This window comes from Mustela lutreola, chromosome 3 (genome assembly GCF_030435805.1).
Source record: "Mustela lutreola isolate mMusLut2 chromosome 3, mMusLut2.pri, whole genome shotgun sequence".
NCBI classification, from domain to species: domain Eukaryota; kingdom Metazoa; phylum Chordata; class Mammalia; order Carnivora; family Mustelidae; genus Mustela; species Mustela lutreola.
In genome coordinates, this window is record NC_081292.1 from 101,785,611 (window position 1) to 101,809,137 (window position 23,527).

Consider the following 23,527-nt stretch of genomic DNA (forward strand, 5'->3'; position numbering starts at 1 on the left):
CAGCACAGTTCACACTTCTAGCATGATCCTAGGGAATTACTTGAAAGTAGTAAAGGGAAGCACATTTATTGGAAATTAGTCTAAAGAGAGTCATGGCTTCTTTAGAAATATCATGTTATCATTATCAAGAACAAAACATAGTAGGTATCCAGTGAACCTTCTTCCAAACTCAATAGGGATAACACTTCCTTAGAATCATTTTCTTTAAGGTTCTTCAGATTTCTTCTGGTAAGAAATGTCACAAGAAATTAAAGTTTTATTGTTACCACACATGAACCATCAAGAATAAAGTTTAAGAAAGTCAGCTGAATATCAGAAGTTTATCCTTTACAGCATTATTGCAATAAAAACATATTAGGCACAAGAAACAAGATTGATTTCTGTCAAATGATAGAACATGATTTATTGGGTATATATTTTTTTAAGATTTACTTATTAATTTTGGAGGTGGGGGCAGGGGCAGTGGGCGAGAATCCTCAAGCAGACTCCACACTAAGGATGGAGCCTTATGCAGGGCTCGATCCCAAGACCCAGAGATCATGGACTGACCCAAAATCAAGAGTTGGCCACATACATGACTGAGTCACCCAGGTGTCCCAAATTGGATGTATTATTAAATGAAAAAAAAAAAAAATCAAGGGGCAAAATAGTACATATAATATGCTATTTTCTGTATAAAAAGAGGAGAACTGATTAAACACACATACTGTAGATGCTTATAGTTGCAAAAAGAAATACAGAAAGGATAAGTGAGAATCTAAAGAGAAAAAAAAAAATACCTGTGGGTGAGAAAAAGCAGAGAGGATAAGAATAGAAGTAAGAATTTTCTGGGTATAACTGTATTTTTTTTTTTTTTAACTGGAAAAGACATTGTTTTATTTTCTTGATGCACTAGGGGAAATTTTGTTTTGTTTTGTTTGTTTGTTTGTTTTTAATTTCTTTTCAGTGTTCCAGAATTCGTTGTTTATGCACCACACCCAGTGTTCCATGCAATACATGCCCTCCATAATACCCACCACCAGGCTCACCCAACCCCCCACTCCACTCCCCTTCAAAAGCCTCAGTTTATTTCTCAGAGTTTCCAGTCTCTCATGGTTCATCTTCCCCTCCAATTTCCCTCCACTCACTTTTGACTTTAGAACTACATGTATCTTAACATACAGAAAAAATTAAAGCTAAAGATATAAAAAGGCAAACACAAGTAGAATTTTTTTAAAGATATTTTTTATTTATTTGACAGAGAGAGAGAGAGAGGTCACAGGTAGGCAGAAAGGCAGGCAGAGAGAGAGGAGGAATCAGGCTCCCTGCTGAGCAGAGAGCGGGGCTCAATCCCAGGACCCTGGGATCATGACCTGAGCTGAAGGAAGAGACTTTAACCCACTGAGCCAGCCAGGTGCCTCCTCACAAGTAGAATTTTTATTAAAAAAAAAAAAAGGAAAATAAATAAAAGAAATAAAACTCTAAGAAATAAAACTGTAATTCAAATTGTCAACATAAGCACTCAAGAAAGATCAGCGATCACTCAAGCAACTCCTTTTTTTTTTAATCACTCCAGTAACTTCTTATCAAACTTTTATAAGTAATTTTTCTTCGTTTGAAAAACTTAGAAATGGAGATATCCCATTACCAATTAACTCATCTAGCCTCTAGAGCTTTTTTTTGTTTGTTTTATTTTAAATTTTTCTTATTAAAAGAACCAGGGTTTCTTAAAAAAAAAAAAAATCTAGTCTTTTGGAACAAAAGAAGCACAATAGTATGATATTATTTTGTTAGAAAACAAATCAGCAAAGAATAGTATGGAATACCAATAGATCAAAAGAACTGGCTTTAAAACATCATTGGACAAAGTTTGAACAATTTGAGGAAGAAGAAGCAGAAGGAGAAGAGAAGACAACAGAGAAGGAGGAGGAGGAGGAGTGGAGAATGCCAGCTAAAAATTTGGAAGCAATGAAAATTTTTCTTTCTCTTTTTAGAGAAGAGGTAGGGCTAGAGGGAGAGGGAGAGAAAGAATATTAAGCAAGCTCCATACCCAGTACAGAGCCCAGTGTGGAGCTGGATCTCACAACACTGAGATCATGACCTGAGTCAAAATCAGGAGGCAAATGTTTACCTGACTGAGCCAACTTGGTGCTCCAAAAATGATAGAATTTTTAAAAATCAATATTTTGCAACCCCACTATCATAATTGACTCAGACAACCATAAGTGTTAAGCTATTGGGTGTTTCAAGGACATCATGTATCACCAGTCCAGAAAGTTGATAAGAAAGTAAACATTGATGGAGACTAAAAATATCTATTACTTTATCCTATAGAAAGCATCTGTGATAACAGCAAGATCCCTATCAGCAGAGTGATGGGGAGTAAATTACTATTGACCTCCATCCATCCCTTTGCTTTATACTGCCTAGGCTGTCTTTGTGCAGGAAAAAACAAAAAACAAACAAAAAAACAAACAAAGAAAACACAACCAAAAACACCTTTAATTCAAGTTTTAAATTTTTCACAGAATTATTCCTCTTTCCAAAGTTTTGCTTTGATCTAGCCTAAGGACTTGGCTTTCTTGTGACCTCACAAGCAGGAGATGTTTAATTTCCACGACCCTCAAGATGTGATATTCTCTTACAGACTTGTTCATTTTTCAGATTCCAACATGACCATGTTTCAGATCCTAACTTTTCCAATTTCTTTATTATTTTATTGTTTATTATTTTTCTCTTTACCTTCATCTGGTTATTTCAATTATTGTTTCTCATCATGAACAATGATGGGCTAAACTCTTGGTACCTCCCTTATTTATTAGTTCAGTTATTTCACAGGTAACTCTGGCTTGTGGCTCACAGTCTTTTTCTCTTAAAATTCTGCCATTCAAAAGGGTAACTCCAAAATCCATACTGGTGAGATAAACAAATGGTTAACCATAAAGATTCTTGAGCTCATCAAGCCCATAAATATTGTACATAGTCTTCTTGTATATATATATAAAATATCACTCTCAAAAGAAATAACCCTAAAATTTTACTTTAATATTTAATTGTCTAACCTTTTTCTTTTATATTCCCTTACTTTTCAATATGTTACTACTACTGCCTATCTTTCAATTACTATCACATATTATTTCCCCTTTCTTCTCAAGTCTATTTGCCCTGTGCTACATGGCTTTATCACTTTTCTTTCTTTCTTTCTTTCTTTCTTTCTTTCTTTCTTTCTTTCTTTCTTCTTTCTTTTTTTTTCTTAAATCATGGTTCTCCATGTATCTGGTTGACTAGTGAAACTGGACTACTAATAACCTAATGGTTGCCTGTAATTCATAAAACTTTTCCAGCGTTTTACTTCTTCTTGCCTTTTTTCTTGATCTGGCAGTTTGTAGTAAACATTATAGTTCCCAGTCTCAGAAGATAAGCTTCTAATATTTCATCACTAAGTATGTTGTACACATAGGTTGGTAAACTAAAGAAGCATGGTAAAGAAGATTTCTTTTATTCCTGGGATTCTAGGAAATGCTATCACAATACGGATGGTAAATTTTGTCACAAGATTTCCTGCATGTATTGGTTCTTATCCTTTATTCTGTTAATGTAAAGAATTGCACCAATTGTCTTCAAATATTATGCTAATTTTACATTCCTAGATAAATCCAACTTGATCATGATTTATCTTTTTATAAAGTTTGCTGAGTACTTGCAAGTTTTTGAGAGGATTTTGCATCTATCTTCATGCAAGAAATTAATTTACTATTTACCTTTCTTATGATGTCCTTGACATATTTTTCTAACAAAGCTCATAAAGCATTTTGGAAATGTTCTTTTCCTATATTTCCCAATGAATTTAAGATTGGTATATTTATTCCTTAAATGTCTGTTAGAATTCACTAATGAAATCATCTGGGCATGGAGTATTCTGTGAGAAGATTAAAATATTTGAGGGCACCTGGGTGGCTCAGTGGGTTAAAGCCTCTGCCTTCAGCTCAGGTCATGATCCCAGAGTCCTTGGATCAAGCCCCACATTGGCTCTCTGCTTAGCAGGGAGTCTGCTTCTCCCCCTCCCCTCTCTTTGCCTGCCTCTCTGCCTACTTGTGGTCTGTCAAATAAATAAATAAAATCCTTAAAAAATAAAATAAAATATTTGATCCATGTCTTTAATAGATATAGCATTGTTTAGTTCTTTATTTTTCTCATGTCGGTGTTGATAAACTACACTTTCTTAGAAATTTTTCCATTTGCTCTACGTTCTCAAAATTAATAGACAAAGTTTTTAATAATATTCTCAGAATATGTTAATATCTGCAAGATCTATTATGGTTATACTTACTCATTTATTTTTTATTTAAGATTTTATTTCTTTGTCAGAGAGAGAGAGAGAGAGCACACAAGCAGGGGGAGCAGCAGGCAGAGGGAGAAACAGACTCTCCACTGAGCAGGGAGTGCACTATGGGACCTAATACAAGGACCCTGGGACCATGACCTGAGCAGAAGGCAGATACTTAACCAACTGAGCCACCTAGGTGTCCCTATACTTAATAATTTCTGATGTATTTTTCTTTAATTTTTATTTAGAGAGGATGCAAAAGAGTAATAGAGAGAGTAGGGGGAGAGGCAGAGGGAGAAGGAGAGAATCTCAGGCAGATTCCCCACTGAGCACAGAACCCAAAGTGGGGTTCGATCTCATGACCCTAAGATTATGACCTGAGTTGAAATAGAGTCTAATGCTTAACCAACTGAGCCACTCAGGTGCCCCCATCTCTGATATTTTTCTTGAGCACTTTCAATATTTTTTATTAATTTTATTAGTTTTTTCAAAGAACTGCAAATTGGTCTTATTGATATTTATTTTTATTTAATTATTAACTTTACTCTAAATACATTATTTACTTTTTAAAATTACAAATTTATTGATGTATACTTGATACATAAAATCATAAAATATTTTAAACGTACATGTGATTTTATAGACATATATAATGAAAGAATTCCCCCAACTAGTTAATGAAAAAATCCATGATAAGTATAAAATTATTTTTTCCCATTCGTAGGTTGCTTTTTCATTTGGTTGATGGTTTCCTTTGCTGTGCAGAAGCATTTTAGTTTGATGCTGTCCCACTTGTAGATTTTTACTTTTGCTACCTTTGCTTTTAATGTCAAAGCAAAAAATCATCAAGGAGATTGATGTCAAAGAGCTTACCCCTATATTCTCTTCTAGTAATTTTATGGTTTCAGGGCCTACTTTCAAGTCTACAATTTTTTTTTTAAAGATTTTATTTATTTGAGAGAGAGACAGTGAGAGAAAGAACACAAGCTGAAGGAATGGGAGAGGGAGAAGTGGGCTTCCAACCAATCAGGGACCCCAGGATCCTGACCTAGCTGAAGGCAGATGCTTAACCACTGAGCCACCCAGGCACCTAAGTCTTCAATCCATTTTGAATTGATTTTTGTGTACCGTGTAAAATAATGGTCATTTCCTTCTTTTGTATGTGGCTATCCAGTTTTCCTAGCCCCATTTATTGAAGAGACTATCTTTTCCCAATTGTATATTCTTGACAATATATATGTGGATTAATTTTTGGATTCTCTTCTTTTCCATTGATTTATTTTTTTTAAGTCAATACTACACTGTTTTGATTACTAGAGCTTTGTTATATTGTTTGAAATCAGGAAGTAAGACAGTCCCAGTTTTGTTTTCCTTTCTCAGGTTTGGTTATTCAGGGTCTTCTATGGTTCCATACAAATTTTAGATTTGTTCGTTCTATTTCAGTGAAAAATGCCATTGGGATCGAAATTGCATTGAGCTTGTAGATTGATTTGGGTAGTATGAACAATTTAACAATATTAATTCTTCCAATGCATGAACACTGAATAGCTCTTTATTTAATTGTGTCTTCTGAGATACAGTATTTTTATTTCATTTTTAATTTGATGTTCAGTTTCTAACTTTTTAAGATTACACATAGTTTATCAATTTTCAATTCTTGTTTTAACTATATGCTTTTGGAAGTTAAAGTTATCCTTCAAAGTTGTATCCTACAATTTGTGATATGCATTGTTTCTAATATCATCTTGTTCCAAAGGTTTTCTAATCTTCATTTAAATTTCTTCCTTGACATGTGTTACTTAGAAGTATATATCTTAGTCAAAGTTACGAAGATTATTTTTATTTAGTCTTTTTTTTCTTTTAGTGACATTTTGTTCAAAGAGCAAACTGTGTGTGACTGAAATCCTTTGAAATTGTTGAGATGTGCTTAGTCAGGCATTTTATGGTTATTTTTTGTAATTGTTTTATGTCACCTTGAAAATTCTATGTACTGACATTTAGGAGTTCAATGTTCTATATATGTCAGAGAAAATTTCTTAATCATATCTTTCAAATTTTTCTTTTTCTTTTTTTCTGCTTGGTCTATAAGTTATAAAGAAAGATTTATTCAAATTTTCCATTGTGATTGTTGGATTCATCTGCTGTAAATTGAAGTTTTATCATTTTTTACTTTATGTATTTTGAGGTTATACTTTTGTTGCCTGTATGTATAAAACCATTTCACTTGCCTGGTAACTTTAACTTTCTTCATCAGGAAGTGTATTTTTTTTTTTTTTTAATTTCCAGTTTTGTTTTTGTCTTTGTGGGTTTTCTTTTTTTTTTTCTTTTTTTTTTTTTTTTTGCTTTTTTGATGTTGTGTTGTTGAATATTTTCTAGTGGTCTTCCTAAATTCACTTTCCTTCCCTGCAGTTTAAAATGTTGATGCTATGGTCTACCAACCAGGCTCTCAGTTGGATATGGCCAAAAGGATGCACTGAAAAGATACAGAAGTTTGGCAAGAGAGAGAAATTCAGTAAGTCACTTCTCTGTTCCTTTATGGCTAGACATTGGGTGGTCTCACCTGGCATCCTCTATCTAAAGTCATAAATTATATTAAGCATATTTTTTGTATAGCTATTTTCAAAGTTTTCTTCAAGTTCTAATAACCATGCTCTACTCTTGATCCATCTTTGTTTTTTTTTTTTTTTTTTTTTTTTTTTTATTTTTTATTTTTTATAAACATATATTTTTTATATACATATATTTTTATCCCCAGGTCTGTGAATCACCAGGTTTACACACTTCACACCATCTTTGTTTTTAATTTAATCCAGTTAAGTTTATTTTCAGCTGAGGGGTCTATCTGAATTAGTATACTGATTTCTTTATTTTTATTTTTTATTAACATATAATGTATTATTTGTTTCATGGGTATAGGTCTGTGAATCATCAGTCTTATACAATTTACAGCACTCACCATAGCACATACCCTCCCCAATGTCCCATTACCCAGACACCCCAACCTTCTGATCTCCCTCCCTTCCAGCAACCCTCAGTTTGTTTCCTGAGATTAAGAGTTTCTTATGATTTTTTTAAATAATTTTTTATTTTTTATAAACATATATTTTTATCCCCAGGGGTACAGGTCTGTGAATCACCAGGTTTACACACTTCACAGCACTCACCAAAGCACATACCCTCCCCAATGTCCATAATCCCACCCCCTTCTCCCAAACCCCCTCCCCCCAGCAACCCTCAGTTTGTTTTCTGAGATTAAGAGTCACTTATGGTTTGTCTCCCTCCCAATCCCATCTTCTTTCATTTATTCTTCTCGTACCCACTTAAGCCCCCATGTTGCATCACCACTTCCTCATATCAGGGAGATCATATGATAGTTGTCTTTCTCCGCTTGACTTATTTCGCTAAGCATGATACGCTCTAGTTCCATCCATGTTGTCGCAAATGGCAAGATTTCATTTCTTTTGATGGCTGCATAGTATTCCATTGTGTATATATACCACATCTTCTTGATCCATTCATCTGTTGATGGACATCTAGGTTCTTTCCATAGTTTGGCTATTGTGGACATTGCTGCTATAAACATTCGAGTACACGTGCCCCTTTGGATCACTACGTTTGTATCTTTAGGGTAAATACCCAATAGTGCAATTGCTGGGTCATAGGGAAGTTCTATTTTCAACATTTTGAGGGATCTCCATGCTGTTTTCCAGAGAGGTTGCACCAGCTTGCATTCCCACCAACAGTGTAGGAGGGTTCCCCTTTCTCCGCATCCTCGCCAGCATCTGTCATTTCCTGACTTGTTGATTTTAGCCATTCTGACTGGTGTGAGGTGATATCGCATTGAGGTTTTGATTTGTATTTCCCTGATGCCGAGTGATATGGAGCACTTTTTCATGTGTCTGTTGGCCATCTGAATGTCTTCTTTGCAGAAATGTCTGTTCATGTCCTCTGCCCATTTCTTGATTGGATTATTTGTTCTTTGGGTGTTGAGTTTGCTAAGTTCTTTATAGATTCTGGAAACTAGACCTTTATCTGATATGTCGTTTGCAAATATCTTCTCCCATTCTGTCACTTGTCTTTTGATTTTGTTAACTGTTTCCTTTGCTGTGCAAAAGCTTTTGATCTTGATGAAATCCCAATAGTTCATTTTTGCCCTTGCTTCCCTTGCCTTTGGCGTTGTTCCTAGGAAGATGTTGCTGCAGCTGAGGTCGAAGAGGTTGCTGCCTGTGTTCTCCTCAAGGATTTTGATGGATTCCTTTCGCACATTGAGGCCCTTCATCCATTTTGAGTCTATTTTCATGTGTGGTGTAAGGAAATGGTCCAATTTCATTTTTCTGCATGTGGCTGTCCAATTTTCCCAGCACCACTTATTGAAGAGGCTGTCTTTTTTCCATTGGACATTCTTTCCTGCTTTGTTGAAGATTAGTTGACCATAGAGTTGAGGGTCTATTTCTGGGCTCTCTATTCTGTTCCATTGATCTATGGGTCTGTTTTTGTGCCAGTACCATGCCACCCTGAACGCGCCCGATCTCGTCTGAGTTTCTTATGATTTGTCTCCCTCCCAGTATACCAATATCTGAACATATGACACTTTTTCCCCTTTGTGTGATTTCAAATGAACTAGATGTAATGCCCACTAATACATAGCTAGAATTCAACCTGCTTCTTAAGTCATAGACCCAAATACCTAACTGACTACTGGAAATGTCCACCCCAATATGCTATGATATAGGAACATATCTCCTATATGTTCCAGACTGAATATATGTTCTAAACTAAATGTTCTATGTGTAGTTCAAATATGTTCTTTATCTTCAATTTCATACCAAGTAAAATGATATTTGCCAATAGAAACATTTATATTTATGTGCCATGAATTCAGGACAGAAAAGGCTTAGGGTCAATGAAGGCTTAATTGTGGTTCTGAGGGCATTTTTCCCTTTCTACCCAAAGAAAATGTCATTTGATCCAAGTGGAGCAGTGGAGATCATTCATTCTTCTCGATTTATTGCATGAAGTAGTCACTGAGGGGTAGCCAACCTTCCCTGGACTGACTACACATTCCAGGCTTCCTTATCATTAAGTATTGTCCTGTCATTTTTTATCGTGGATTTGTAAGAAGCATGTGTGCTTTCTGTAGTATTATTTTCTCTTTCCACTAGATGCATATAAATGACTCTGGAAATAAAGATAACTCTTAATATCAACATTGTGTTCTTCATTATTAACAATACTATGTTTCTCTACTAGTGTTTTCAATTGATAGCATATTAAAAAAATAACTGTGTGATTCCCATAGAAATTTGATAGCTAAGGTCATCTTCCTACTCTTGATTTTATTCTATTATAAATCAGATGCACATCCAGGCTTAGGTTCTCTCTATTGCCTCAGAGAATCTCTGCCAGGAATGCATCCTGAGTATCTCTCTTCATTTTATGTAACCTCTAAAGCAGTCTCTTAATTTTTATGACAGTTTTTGTCCATGAGGTTTGGCTTGGTATTTCAGTTGGTTCTTACTTCCCAGTAAATCAGGAATTCAATTCAACTTTGTATATTCTCTACAGATGCCCCACTCAGCCCTATTCCAGTTTTTAAATCCTGATATTCAAGGGCCCTTCAAAGCCCCAGAAACTTTTTATCAAGTGTTTCAAGCCATATCATTATTATGTTATATTTAATTAACCAGTTTTTATATCCCTAAGTGCCTTACTATATGAATATCTACCATTTATTAAGCAATAGCTATGACCCACACATCACTATGATTTACATACATTGACTTATTGTATCCTCACACAATCTCTGTAAGAAAGATATCATCATTATTCTCACTTTTAAAAGGTGAAGGACATAAGGTACAGCATGGGCAATCTACCTGCCCGAAGCCATACAGCCAGGAAGTGACAGTGCTGTTATTTGGACCTTGGTACTATTCCTTGAGGCCCTTATATTATTCATCACGGGGCTATGTTAGCCTTATATATATTACTACTTTTTATCATGATTAAAAAAATATGTATATATGTTTCTTAGTTTTAAAGCTGAAGACATGAAAACACAGAGGGATTGAGCAAACTTCTTAGTCACATATCCAGTAAGTGCTAGAATTAAGGTTTGAAATTCAAGAACAAGCACTTTTCACAGAAACCTAGAAATATGTCTCATAGTCCCATAACTTTGGAATTTGTGGTTGGTATTGACTGTTTCCCGTCTCTAATGACATTTATCTCTCAAGTAACTGTTATGAAGCACTTAGCTCTCACCATAAGCCAGGAACTAGATAAATGGAGAGTTGGACAATATCAGTCTGTGGCCTCAGAATATAGGAGATGGCATTTTCACAGTTTCAAGAGAATCAGGACTGGTGATGCACAGTGAATATAGAAACTATATTTCCTAGCCACATTTGTGTGGGATTTTGTAGCTAAGAGTTACCAGAGGGCAAAGAGATGGAAAAGAGAGCACAGCTCCTTCTACCAGCCCTACCCACCTTATAAAATGGGGTTACAGAGTTTTCTGTTCATTTATTGGATGTCTCAGACAAATGCAGCTTTTTCAAAATTTTTTTTTAAAACTGTAATTTATGAATATCTTCCTCTTAGTTGTTTTAGGATTTTATATCCAATTTTTGATGTTGGAAGGCTTTTATAATTCCTGACCCAAGAGGCTTTCAAGGATGACAGTCTGTGTTTTTAGTCTCCCTGCTTGCTGTTAGTCTAGCAATGCCAAATGCTTTATAATTGCCTAAGAGGCCACACTGTTTCACTGTTTCTTGGTCTGTGACTCTATCATTCCTTCAAATGAGGTAGCCTTCTCTTTGGGTAGGAACATCATAGTCATTGCTTAAAGACCACATCAATTTTTATTTCTTCAACAATACTTTCCTGCTCCTTCACTGTGGTCAGCCACTTTTTTCACATATTTTATCTGTCTATGAATTCTGTGCCTTCGGTTTCATTATTATATTTGCAAATGGTAATGAATTAATGTATTTACATATCTGTCTCACATTCTAGACTGTGAATATACTAGAATCTAAACTGTTATTATTTAGTGTATAAATTGGAATAGATAAGTTAGATTGAATATAAAGAATCTTTGCACTTGGAAACCTTCTTAAGACTGAGTCTGCCCAGGACTACAAATATCTGTGCACAAACGGGTTAGGTAGCCAAAACAAAGCACCCACCAGTGTTCTGGAGTGAGTGATCAAGTTCTCTGACACAACAAGCCAGTCTGAAGCAGGATGGACTGATGAGTTGATTCTGAGCCAAGGTCTTCAGAAAGAAGAAGTAAGAGACCAAGGAGCCAAAAACTTAACACATGTAGCAACTATAAAGACACATGAGGGCCTTATAACTAGGTGATAAAACCAATAGACTGGATGACAGGAGCAAGCACAGGGAGGGAGTAACTCAAGCAGAAGGAACTTAGGACAGGAATGACCAGAACACATAACCATTGTATGTTGGTGCACATCCCTATTGCTTGGGAAAAGTGTGAGATAAGTTGGATTAATTTAAAGATGGGATTAAGTACTAAAATCCTGTTATTAAGGGAACAAGGCCTATTTTTTTTTTAATCTATTCAATGGTCTTCACAAAATCTGCAATTGCCATTGTGTGTGTGGATTTTGGATATGTTATACTAATACTACCTTCATTTCTCTCTGGAAAATGCAGCATAACATGTCTTAAGTGAAAATGGAGGAATGGATTATCTTTTCTGAAAACTGTAGCTGATGTCACAAGTTAATGATAGGAGAAAGCTTATTTGGGTATTTGAAAGTATATGTTTTCTATGAACTACCTAATGAGATCACATAAATCAGTCCTAGGGAAAAATGTCAAATGGTACATGAAATCTTTAGGATTTGGAGACAGATTCATGGCTTCTGATAATATTAAAGGCCATTTTTGGTTTCACATATTACAGTTCAAGCCTGAAAGATTCTTGTTTATATTTTTTAAAATATGGTGCTAATTTTTCCTGAATGGAGTAGATTGCAGTGGTATATGTTTGATTCATGTCAGAGTAGGGAAATATATGAGTTAATGCCAATCACATTGACTTTCTGTACATACAAAGCAACTCTGCCATTATGGAAGCATATTTTCCCATCTCCATTTGCTATGAATTTATATGTTTATTTATAGAATGGGTCTGCAATAGGTCTACAAAGACATGGAATTTGAGGAGATCAAGGACCATCGATTTTATGTCATCTAAACATTGGACCTGGAATCAGAAGACCGAAGACATAACTCCAACACAATTCACGAACAGTTTGATCAGAGACACATTATTTGGTAACTTCAAGCCTCAACTTCCTTCTCATAAGAAGGAGAAAGTATATCAAACCAGAGACACCTTTTGTGAGAAAGAAATAAAATGACAAGAACATGAAGATCTTCTATATAATCCTCAACATATATAAGGTGTTTTTGTGTCTACCTCATCCCTAGGATGTAGAAATTTGTTTCTTGGTCCTCTTAGGAACCAGCCCCATCTTGCCAAACCCTTCATAAAGTTTTGTCTTAAAGTCATTAAATTAGATATATCACTTTCCATAGTTACCCATTCTGGTTTCTAAACCACTGGACTCTCTTTTTTTAGATTTGATACCAGTATTAGGCTTCCATGGCTGCTATAACAAATTGCATTAACTTTAGTGGCTTAACACAACACATATTTATTATCTTAGTTCTGGAGGCCAGAAGTCTGAAATCAACATGTTGGCAAGGCTGCTGTCTCTCCAGAGGCTCTGGAATCCATTCCTTGCTTCCTGACACCATTCCTTGGCTTATGGGCACATCTCTCCAGTCTCTGCCCCATGAGGTCACATGGCCTCTGCTGTGTATGTTCTTGATCTCTCTCTGCTTCTCTCTTGGATGAACATAAGTGATGGTGTTTAGTACTCACATAAATAATCCAAGATAGTCTACTTATCTCAAGAACATTAACTTAATTTTATTTGCAAAGACACTTTTCCAAATAAGATGACATTGACAAATTTCTGAGGTTAAGATACTAATATATCTTTGGGAGGCATTAGCAGCCTACCATTGTGTCCCAGGGAGAATTTAAGATTATTTATTTAGGTACTAAAGAAAAATGCTACTACATTACTTCATGTTTATATTTTAAGTCAAATTATAGAATAGAAAACAATGTCAACCAACAGTTAACATGTGTCGACAATGGCACTCTTGTATTTTCTTCTGCCTTTCAGTTCCAGGTCACATAGGATAAGTGAAGCATTCCAAGAGTGAGGGCAGACCACAGTGCAGAGGGATAAGTCATTGTTCCCTCTATTTCCCCAATCATAGCCCTGTGCCCTAAGTGGATTTACAGAATATATTGAGTCTGGGCATATACATATCCTTACAAAACAGATTTCTGCTATGACACTGGATTAGGCAAGACTAAAATGTAAGCACAAGAAAATGACAAGAAAATGGCAGAGGTGATGACCCTCTAGTTCCTGATGCAATCTCATCCATGACTGCTTGATTACCAATTGTCAAAATTATCTAGAAGACTGAAATATAAATTTATATTCATTATTTTGAAGAATAATTTTTAATATATTCTGGATAATTTTTAAAAATTTTTTCTCCCTTTGTAAAACACATTTTGATTTTTTAAAATATGTTATTTATTTATTTTTGAGAGAGAGAGAGAAAGAGAGAGAGCACATGAACAGGAGGCAGAGGGAGAAGTAGACTCCCCATGGAGCAGGGAGCATGATATGGGAATTGAGCCCAGGACACTGGGATTATGATCTGAGCTGAAAGTGGATGCTTAACCTAATGAGCCACCCAGGTACCCTGAGTATATTCTGTGTCTTAAGAAACTAGCTAATGAAAATAGAAAAATCAGTGGCAAAATACTAAAATATATATTGATTATTTCATTTCAGCTCAAATCTAAACCTTGTTGATTTTACTTGTTTTATAATTCACATAATGTAACTTGACAGTAGCATATATTTTTGGAGATGCTTGCATTTGTTTTTGTGGTAGGATGTACAATCAAAAAGATTCAGCGATCATTTGTCAACTGACAATAGATGTATTGTCTAGCTCTGCTTATTCAACCTCTATGTTCTCAACTCCACCTTGGGCCCAATCCCTCTTCAGTTTCCAATTTTGATCACTTCAGCTATTTTGGCTACATTTATGTTTTTCCCCTTTGACTTGAAATAGTTTGAAGTGACCCAATTCCAAACCATTATTAGGATACACTCACAGAAAGCATCTAAACACAATAGAATGGTAACAAGAGTGAAGAATTTAAATATCAAATCACTTAGCTCAAATGTAGAGGGTTTTCCCTATCTCTAAAAATAGCAAATAAATTCCTTAACAATGGTTAATAAGTGCTACACACACACACACACACACACACACAATTGAAAATTGCTAAGTCTCATGCACATTCACCCATTAAAGTTCTGGAGTTTCATTAAAAAGAAACACTGAACAGGTGTCATTTGAACACAACTCTAACGTCCCATAGGACACACTATAGTAGAGGGTGCTGTAGATAAAAAGGTTGGTGAGAGATTGGAGACTTTAAGATTGATTGTTATGATAACATTCTAATCATTCATCTCAGAGATCTGTACTCCTGAAGACTTTTCCAGGGTGAGTGTTTCATCATTCAATGTAAATGATCTTTGTTTAGTTGAAACTGTGAGTTTCTTTGTACCCAATTAGAGATCTGTATTAGAAAAGGATTGACCCTCTTGGTGATTAGTATCTAGTCATTGCCTGCTGATGCTGTTGCAGGTTAAAAAAAAGAAAACTCTTCCCCTTACCCCAGTTAGCAACAGTCTGTGTGTTGGCTCATAGAAAGATGGTGCTGAGGTACAAGGAAGACCTACAGTGTAGCACCCCAGAGTCAGCTGACAGATTTGTCACTCTGTCATCCCAGATCTCAGCTCCAGCTTCAGAGGTAAGTTATGGCTTGGGACCTCCGCTTAAGACAGATTTGTCTGAGTCATAGTTTAATTTGTTACTGGCTGTGTGACTTTCCTAATATCTCTGAGAATCAGTTTTAGCATCTAGAAAATAAGATAAATTTCTGCCAATGAAATAAGGAGGAGACCCCTAGAAAATGCCTCCCCTTAGGTTTCCTACCTACTTGCATTTCTGTTCCTCTCTTACTAGATTTTCAAGAGTTGACTATGAACTATTGTTTTCAATATGGTATTTAATTTATTCTATTTAAAACATTTTCTTAGGAGTTCCTGGGTGGCTCAGTCAGTTAAGTGTCCAACTCTTGATTTCAGCTCAGGTCATGATCTCAGGTCCTGAGATTGAGGCCTGCATTGAGTTCCATGTTGGGCCTGGAGCATACTTTAGAGTCTCTCTCTCTCACCCTATCCTGTTGCTGCCTTTCTACCCTGCATGCATGCACACTGTCTTTCTCATAAGTTAAGTCATTCATTCATTCATTCATTCATTCATTCAACTATCTTCTCCAATGACTGAATCCTCTCAATTTTGACTCATTCTTTAAACTCCATGGAATAGATAACAAGACTCATGGTTGCTGTTGAGAACATTCTCATAATAAAATGATATTAGAGGATGTAATGGTAAATGAAAATAGCTACTATTTATTACATCTTTATTATGTGTCAAACATCGGATGCCTTATCTAATTATCTCATTTAATTTTTTAAAAGATTTTTAATTTTTATTTATTTATTTGATGGAGAGACAGAGATTACAAGTAGGCAGAGAGGCAGGCAGAGAGAGAGGGGGAAGCAGGCTCCCCACTGAGCAGAGAGCCCGATGCAGGGTTCAATCCCAGGACCCTGAGACCATGACATGAGCTGAAGGCAGAGGCTTAACCTACTGAGCCACCCAGGTGCCTCATTATCTCATTAAATTTTAATATATTTGAAGATTGGAATCTGAAGGGTTTGAGTCAAACTTGCAGTGTTAAAATGGGTGATGTGATAAGTAACAAGTTAAAATATACAATGCTTTCTGAGAAATAAAATATGGATGAAATTGAAAAAAAATGAACAAATAAAACTATTATCTTAGATTTTTTTTTTTGCTACTTGTTGTGAGACCAATTTGTCTAGCAATTTCAATGCAAATTAATATGTTTTTGTTGTAATGTTGGTTAAAAATTATTTGTACCAGAAAAATACTGGCTATTTAGAAAATATTTTCAGAATAAAGGGATTTTGGGCACTCTGAATGGAGTTTTATAAGAGGCAGGTTGGAAATTGTGTTGGTTGATAAAATAACCACTGAAATGCCAATTTTGATTTTATTATTGAATCAATACTAAGGTGGCCTGAGCTTTAAAAAAAGGAGGGCACTGAAAATTCTAGAAAGAAGGAGTCTAATTAAAAGAATAAGCATCTAAAAATTTCCCAAGATATAGAATCCAGTGATCAGGATGTAGTAGAAGATACACCTGTCCTGGTTTGTTTAATTGCTTTGCTATTATGTCAAGGGAATAGAAATTGCAAATGATGGGGATTCAGGTCCATTTGAAGTAGTTTGAAAAATATTGGATCAAGGAAAATGCCATTCTATGCTTTACTTCCATAGTGGAAAAAAAAAGAGTGGGGATTGTTAGAAGGAATTAGCTCTTCAATACATGGTCCCAATTGTAAACCAAAAAGATTCTTTCTTGGATTTTACTTAGATAAATAGAAAATAAAGGATTAAATGTCTTTGAAAAAGTAAAAAAATATATATATATTGTTCATATTGTTCTTTTCATGCACAAATGTTTCTGGAAGTGAATAAAAATATTTGCAGAAGGTTCAGAGGATTATTGCTGCTATTCTGAACTACACAGCATGCTAAAGGGAGCAAGATAGACTGCATCCATCTCCGCAGTATCCTTACCACAGACATTGATTAAGAAAATTTCTCTCATTGTGCTGCTGGGGTAGATGATCAAGGTATGTGCTTGTATGTTCCCTATTCACTTCACCACAAGCCTCTTTCCTCTGGTATTTTCTTTTCTAGCTACCTGTGTCTTTGGAGAGATTAGAATTTGCCAGGCTCTTTTATGACTCAGAGAAATGAATTTGTTCTTAATTTTGTTTTAAACAACTCTGTTCTGCTAATCCCATGACTTTTGTAATTATGTCATTCAAATCTTAGCTTAAACATAAGTCTTCCCTTGTTATTGCCAAATCAGCACCTTGATTTTTTTTTTTTTTTGCATTTATCTGAACATGCAAGAATGGTTTTAACATATTTTTATGTTTTTCCCATTAGACTGTGAGCTGCATGAGGTCAGGAGCATTCCTGTCACCTACATAACCACAGGTTCTGGAACAATATATGGCTAGTTGTTCCACTGTGTTACAGAGTGAATAGAGGAGTACTAGAAAAATACACAGAGTCACAACTTGCAGAGATGCCAACCTCTGATTATCAGGGCTACTGGGGAAATTCTTAGATATGTGCAATTCCTGGAGCAGATTCTGAGAGATTCTGACTTGGGAGGCTCATGGCTCTCCACTTGGTATGCTTTCTATTCAACAGCATACCAATTTCCCTAGAACTTGCTAGAAAAATAAAATCCCAGGCCCCACCTTAGATCTACTGGCTCAGAATCTGCATTTTTACAAGGTTCCTAGGTGATTCTTACCCATCTTAACATCTGAGAAACACTGGTCAAGAATGTTAACTAAAAATATTGAATTATTTTTTAAACTTCAGACCTATCTGAGAACTACTCATCAAGAATATGACTAAACCAAAGAAAATGAGAAAAAGGGGCATCTGGGCGGCTTAGTTGGTTGGGTGTCTGCCCTTGGCTCATGTCATGATCCTGGGGTCTTGGGATGGAGCCACATGTTGGGCTCCCTGCTCCTGGGGATTCTGCTTCTCCCTGTTCCTCTACTCTCCCCCAACTCATGCTCTCACTTGCTGTCTCTGTCTCTCTCTTTCTCAAATACTTAATTAATTAAAAAGAAAGGAAATGAGGAACAAAAATCACACCCCCCACCCTCTGACAGAACAGGTATTACAAATATCACTTATTTATTTATTTATCTCTCTTTTTTTTTTTTTTTTTTTTAGAGAGAGCACAAGTAGGCAGAGAGGCAGGTAGTGAGAGAGGGGGAAGCAGGCTCCCCACTAAGCAGAAAGCCTGATGTGGGGCTTGATCCCAGGACCCTGAGAACATGACCTGAACTGAAGGCAGAGGCTTAACCCACTGAGCCACCCAGGTGCCCCATCACTTATTTATTTAACACAATATTTATAATGACAACTTACTCTCATGACGGACCATGGTAGCCTCAGAAAATGCAAAGTGAAATCAAACATATTTCCTTTTCTTGAGGAAATATTCTATTCTGCACGTGGGATATAGGCTTACAAGCAGTGGACAGCAACAAAGTGCTAGACATTATGCAGGTATGAACACTTGGCTTAATGGCAAAGAAAATAATTTCTAGTTGGAGCCTTATCAAAGTCCTTAGGTAAACTAACTTGGTCATAAATCTGGACTCATGAAGAAGTGTTTACATGTCAGGCAGAAGTATGGAGATCCAGAGCAGCCTAGAATGATTAGAGAATCTTTAGCATCTTGGTAGATCTGGTGGGAGACAGATAGGATGTGGGCCCAAGATTAACTCTGCCATAAACAGCTTTTGCCCTCAAAAGCCTAAAACCCAGTAGAGAAAAACTGGTGAGTGAAAGAGCAATTAAATTATAGAATAACAAGTGCACTGGCAAGCCTTGTGGAAGGCCAGTAATCAGCATGGAGACCCTCAGCTGTTTTCTCAAGGTCAAGATGTCAAGAAGGTAAAGGAAAAAGGAGGGGTGCTATTCTAGGCATAAATTGTAACATATTTGAAGGTAAGGCTTCATTTTGCTTTTAAGAAAAAGGAAGCACTTTGCAGTATTTCAGAAGGGTATGAGGTACATGTGACAGATACAAATCTAAATGGTAGGAGATAAGCAGACATGTAGGACCTTAATTGTCATGCAGAGGAGCTTGAATATTATTGTTTGTCAGAGGAAAACCTCCAAATGATTTTAAGTCAGAAAACACCATGATCATATTTGAATTTGTAGCTGCGCCAAGAAAGAATTGCACCAAACAGATGTAGGGATAAGATGGGAGGTGTTCTCGATAGTCCTTGTGGGAAATGTAGAGAATGAATCCTGGAGGTGAATATAAGAAGGAAACAAATGTCCCTCAAAATAGAACTCACAAAATCTTTATTTAGGGGCTTTATTTCTTGTCTGATATAATTCTCAGGAAGTAGGTTTTTGGATTTCACAGCTGGAGGAATATGTCATTAGAAGCATAAGTTAAAATGCAGTAGGGATGTGTGGTGTAAACAAGGTTAATTATTGGCGGTCTAGTTTAAAAAGAAAAGGCGGTGGGCAGGAGAAAGCTGAAAGGAAAATCTAATAAAGAGAGAGAATAACTGAACGAACAAACAAACTAAAAGTGGACCCAGGGACTCAAAAAAGAGGTCAGTAGTGTACCATGGTCTGGGCAAACATTCCTGGACAGCTCAGTGTATCAACATATATAGCACAGACAAGAATAACAGGTATTCTTGAGGACCTCAAACATCTTCAGAAAAAAAGGGATCTGGGGCATCTGGGTGTCTCAGCAGTTAATTCCAGCTCTTAATTTCAGCTCAGTTATGATATCAAGGTCATGAAATTAAGCCCACCTAGGGTCCTCTGCTTAGTGGGGAGTCTGCTTGAGATTTTCTCTCTTCCTCTGTCCCCCTCAAATAAATAGATGGAGTTTATTTAAAAAAGAGTGAATTATGTTCACGAAGGCAGAGTGTTGCCTTATATATTCCACCTTAAGCACATTTCCTTTCGAAAGAATTCAAGTTGAAACTTCTTTTGACCCTGGTATGCATGGAAAACTATACAGCTGCAGACTGGTGACCCATGGACTGCTTCACTTCCCTTTGACCCTAATTCTGAAAAACAGCAGACAGTTTGGGAACCAATCAACCAGGGGAACTCTGCTCACTGCAAAAGTGAGGCAAAAGTGAAGAAGCCTCAAGTTGAGATATACCAGTTGAAAGTTCCCCCAAAGTGACATGAGGTGATTTTGTGATTATAGTCATCATGAACAGCAGTGTGAACTTAGCAAACAAGATTGTAGCAAATAGTGTGACTCTATTAATAGAAAACAGTCAAATTACAGCTTTTTTGGCTTTCAGATCAGAAAATAAAGACTGGTTGCATAGTATTTGTGCTTTCTCAGGATACTCAAGTGTATGACCGCTGTGCTAATTTTCTAAATTAGCAGAATTTTGAAGCTTTGAGAGAGAAGTGGAAATAATTTGGTGAAATGCATGCAAATGGGAAAAAGACTAAGAAAAAGGAGATCCAAATTCTACAAAAATATTTAAGTTACACCTTTAAAATATCTAAAGCTTAGGAATTCTAGTATTTCTGAGAATGTATCTCTCTCTCTCTCTCTTTTTTTAAATGAGAGTGAAAGTAGGGCAGAGGGAGAGATAATCTTAAGCAGACTCATGCTGAACACAGAGCCCAATGCAGAGTTGGATCTCACAATTCTAAGATGATGACCTGAGCTGAAATTAAGAGTTAGAAGCCCAACCAACTGAGCTAACCAGGTACCCCACAGTGTATGTCTTCCTAAAACACTAATTATGAGAGCATGAGTGGGGACATAAATTTCAAACCCAAGAGACTATTTGGAAGGTAAATTTCCCTGTGAGAAAGTCTTGTGGAAATACAAATTGTTGACTAGTAAAATTTCAGGATTGCTACACCAGTAATGCAAACATGAGCAAAGGTCTCCAGGCATTTATTCTGTGCTAGGCAATGCTATAGCATCTGTTGGCTAATTTAGCTTCCCTTAAAACAAACAAACAAACAAACAACTGCACTGACATCATGCTGCAGTTCTTGGTGGCCTGGCTACAGACCACTTTCTCTGAACAACTATAGTTAGCTTCTAAAAATTAATCACAAAATGTGGTAAATGCAAGAGGAAGAACAGCTCCTAAACTTGATGTTACAATTTCCTTGTGAAGCTGGGAAGCATATCCAGTTAATTCAATCAAATCACTTCAGATAAACAACCATTATCAGATTGAGTCTTCTAAAGAAAATCACTGTCACACTGTTCTTTTCCTGTTGAGAATCCCTTAATAGCTGTGCCTTCACTGCAGGAGTAAGTGTACACATCTGGACCTGGTTTATGGTCTGATTACAATCTATCCAAAATTCAATCCTCTGTGACCCCATATATTTTTATTTCTTCCTACACCCTCTCTCAAAATCTCTGCTCCAGCCACAATGAATTCCTCTTCCCACAAATGGACTTTGGATGCCTTATGCTTACTGCCATAAGTTGGGAGTCTTCTTGTTACAAAAAATAAACATGCATTTTTGTTTTCTGAAAACATCATGTTGGGCTAGAACGATGATGGATATAAACATAATCTAATTCATAGAATTATTCTAAGTATTGGCTGAGAATGTGGATTTAGTATACCACCCAGCCAACAAGTTGCGGCTTGTTATTTGTAAACATTAAATGATTTTGTACACAAATTCTGTGTACATGGGATGAATTCAGATAAAACATCTTCTTCCTGAGCCTAACCTCTCTGGTTTTGTTTTTTGCATTAATGACATGCAACAACCCATCACCTGACATACAGGATGATTATAATTTTGTTACTTTTCCCCTGGCCAGGTCTGATTCTAGAATGTCTCTAACTCCTCTAAACTATCAATGATTTACTGAGGGGCCCATGACCCAGGTACGGCACTGAGAACCTCAAATGTACCAGCTCACTTCATAAGCTCAGATACATCCTCTATTGAGACTATGAATTTCACATTTTTGCAAATGGAAAAAACTGAACTTGAAATAAAATACGTAACTTCCTCACTTCCATAATTTGTAACTAGGAAATAGCATTCAGAGAAAGCCTTTGTATCTCTAAAACTGTGATTTTCTAGTAAATCAGGTTGTCTTCCTTTGATTGCTATAGCACTGGTAAGTTCCAGCTCATCCATGCTGGAAAATAAGACACTTGGACAAAGAAAGATTTTTCCAAGATCACTTTTTAAAGACAGATTGGCTTAGGTTTTATATTAAACAGGATGGTACTTGGGGAGATTATTCTAGTCCAAGACTCAGCATCTCTAGTGTTTTTCCTATAAGCTTATCTTCCACTTATGAATTGTTAAATAATCGAGCCTCCAAAACAATGATCTGAGGATAAAGAACTATAGAAAACTAGGCAAATGTTAGTTTCCAATTGTGGCAACTCCATGTAAAAACTATTTTTGGAGGCAAGCCTGGGTGGTTCAGTTGGTTGGGCATCTGCCATTGGCTCAGTTCATAATCCGGGAGTCTGAGATAGAGTCCCACATTGGGTTCTTTGCTCAATGGGGAGTCTACTTCTCCCTCTCCCTCTGCCCTTGCCCCAAACTTCAGTGCTCTTTGTCTGGCTCTCTCTCCTACTTTCTATTTCTATCTCAAATAAATAAATTTTTTTAATAACTTTTTGGAGGACTTATCTTATGTCAAACTTTTAGAAACAGAAATTAGAAATGTTAATAACACAGTGTGTACTTCTTACAGGAGTTAACAGTCTAGCAAGAACCTTACTGCAGAAACCAACATTTTCCAAGTTATGATTGGTGAACAGCAATACTACAAGATGCTTCTTTAAAGGGAATTGTCATTGTCAAACAGTTTTGGGGAAACCACATTCTATTAGTCTTCCTCAATATTTTTGTGTACATTAGCTTTTTAGATATCCTGTAGTGAAGAAATCTGTTTTACTTTACTTATGTCTATTTTTACCTAAACAACAACAAACAACAACAACAACAACAACAAAAACAAAAGATCTATGACTATAGAAACTTTACATGATTGTCAAGGTCATCTTCCTCAAATAACATAGGTTCTGCTAGTTTTTTTCTTTATCTTTTTTTTCCAAATGAAGTCTGTAAAATCCAAAGACAATCATTTTACAGTAAATTTGAAGATATTATCAGAGCTTTTCAGTTAATTTCTCCTGTGAAAAGTATTTCTCCAGATTTGTGTCCTACTGTTCTTTAATCAGTCAGACTCCGTGAAATGGAAATATCTGCATTCCCACAAAGCCACCGTAGCATATCATGTCCCTGATATTGGTCACTAGAGTGTTCCTTTCCACTATCTCTGTCTTGAAACTCTCCTTGCTCTGTTGC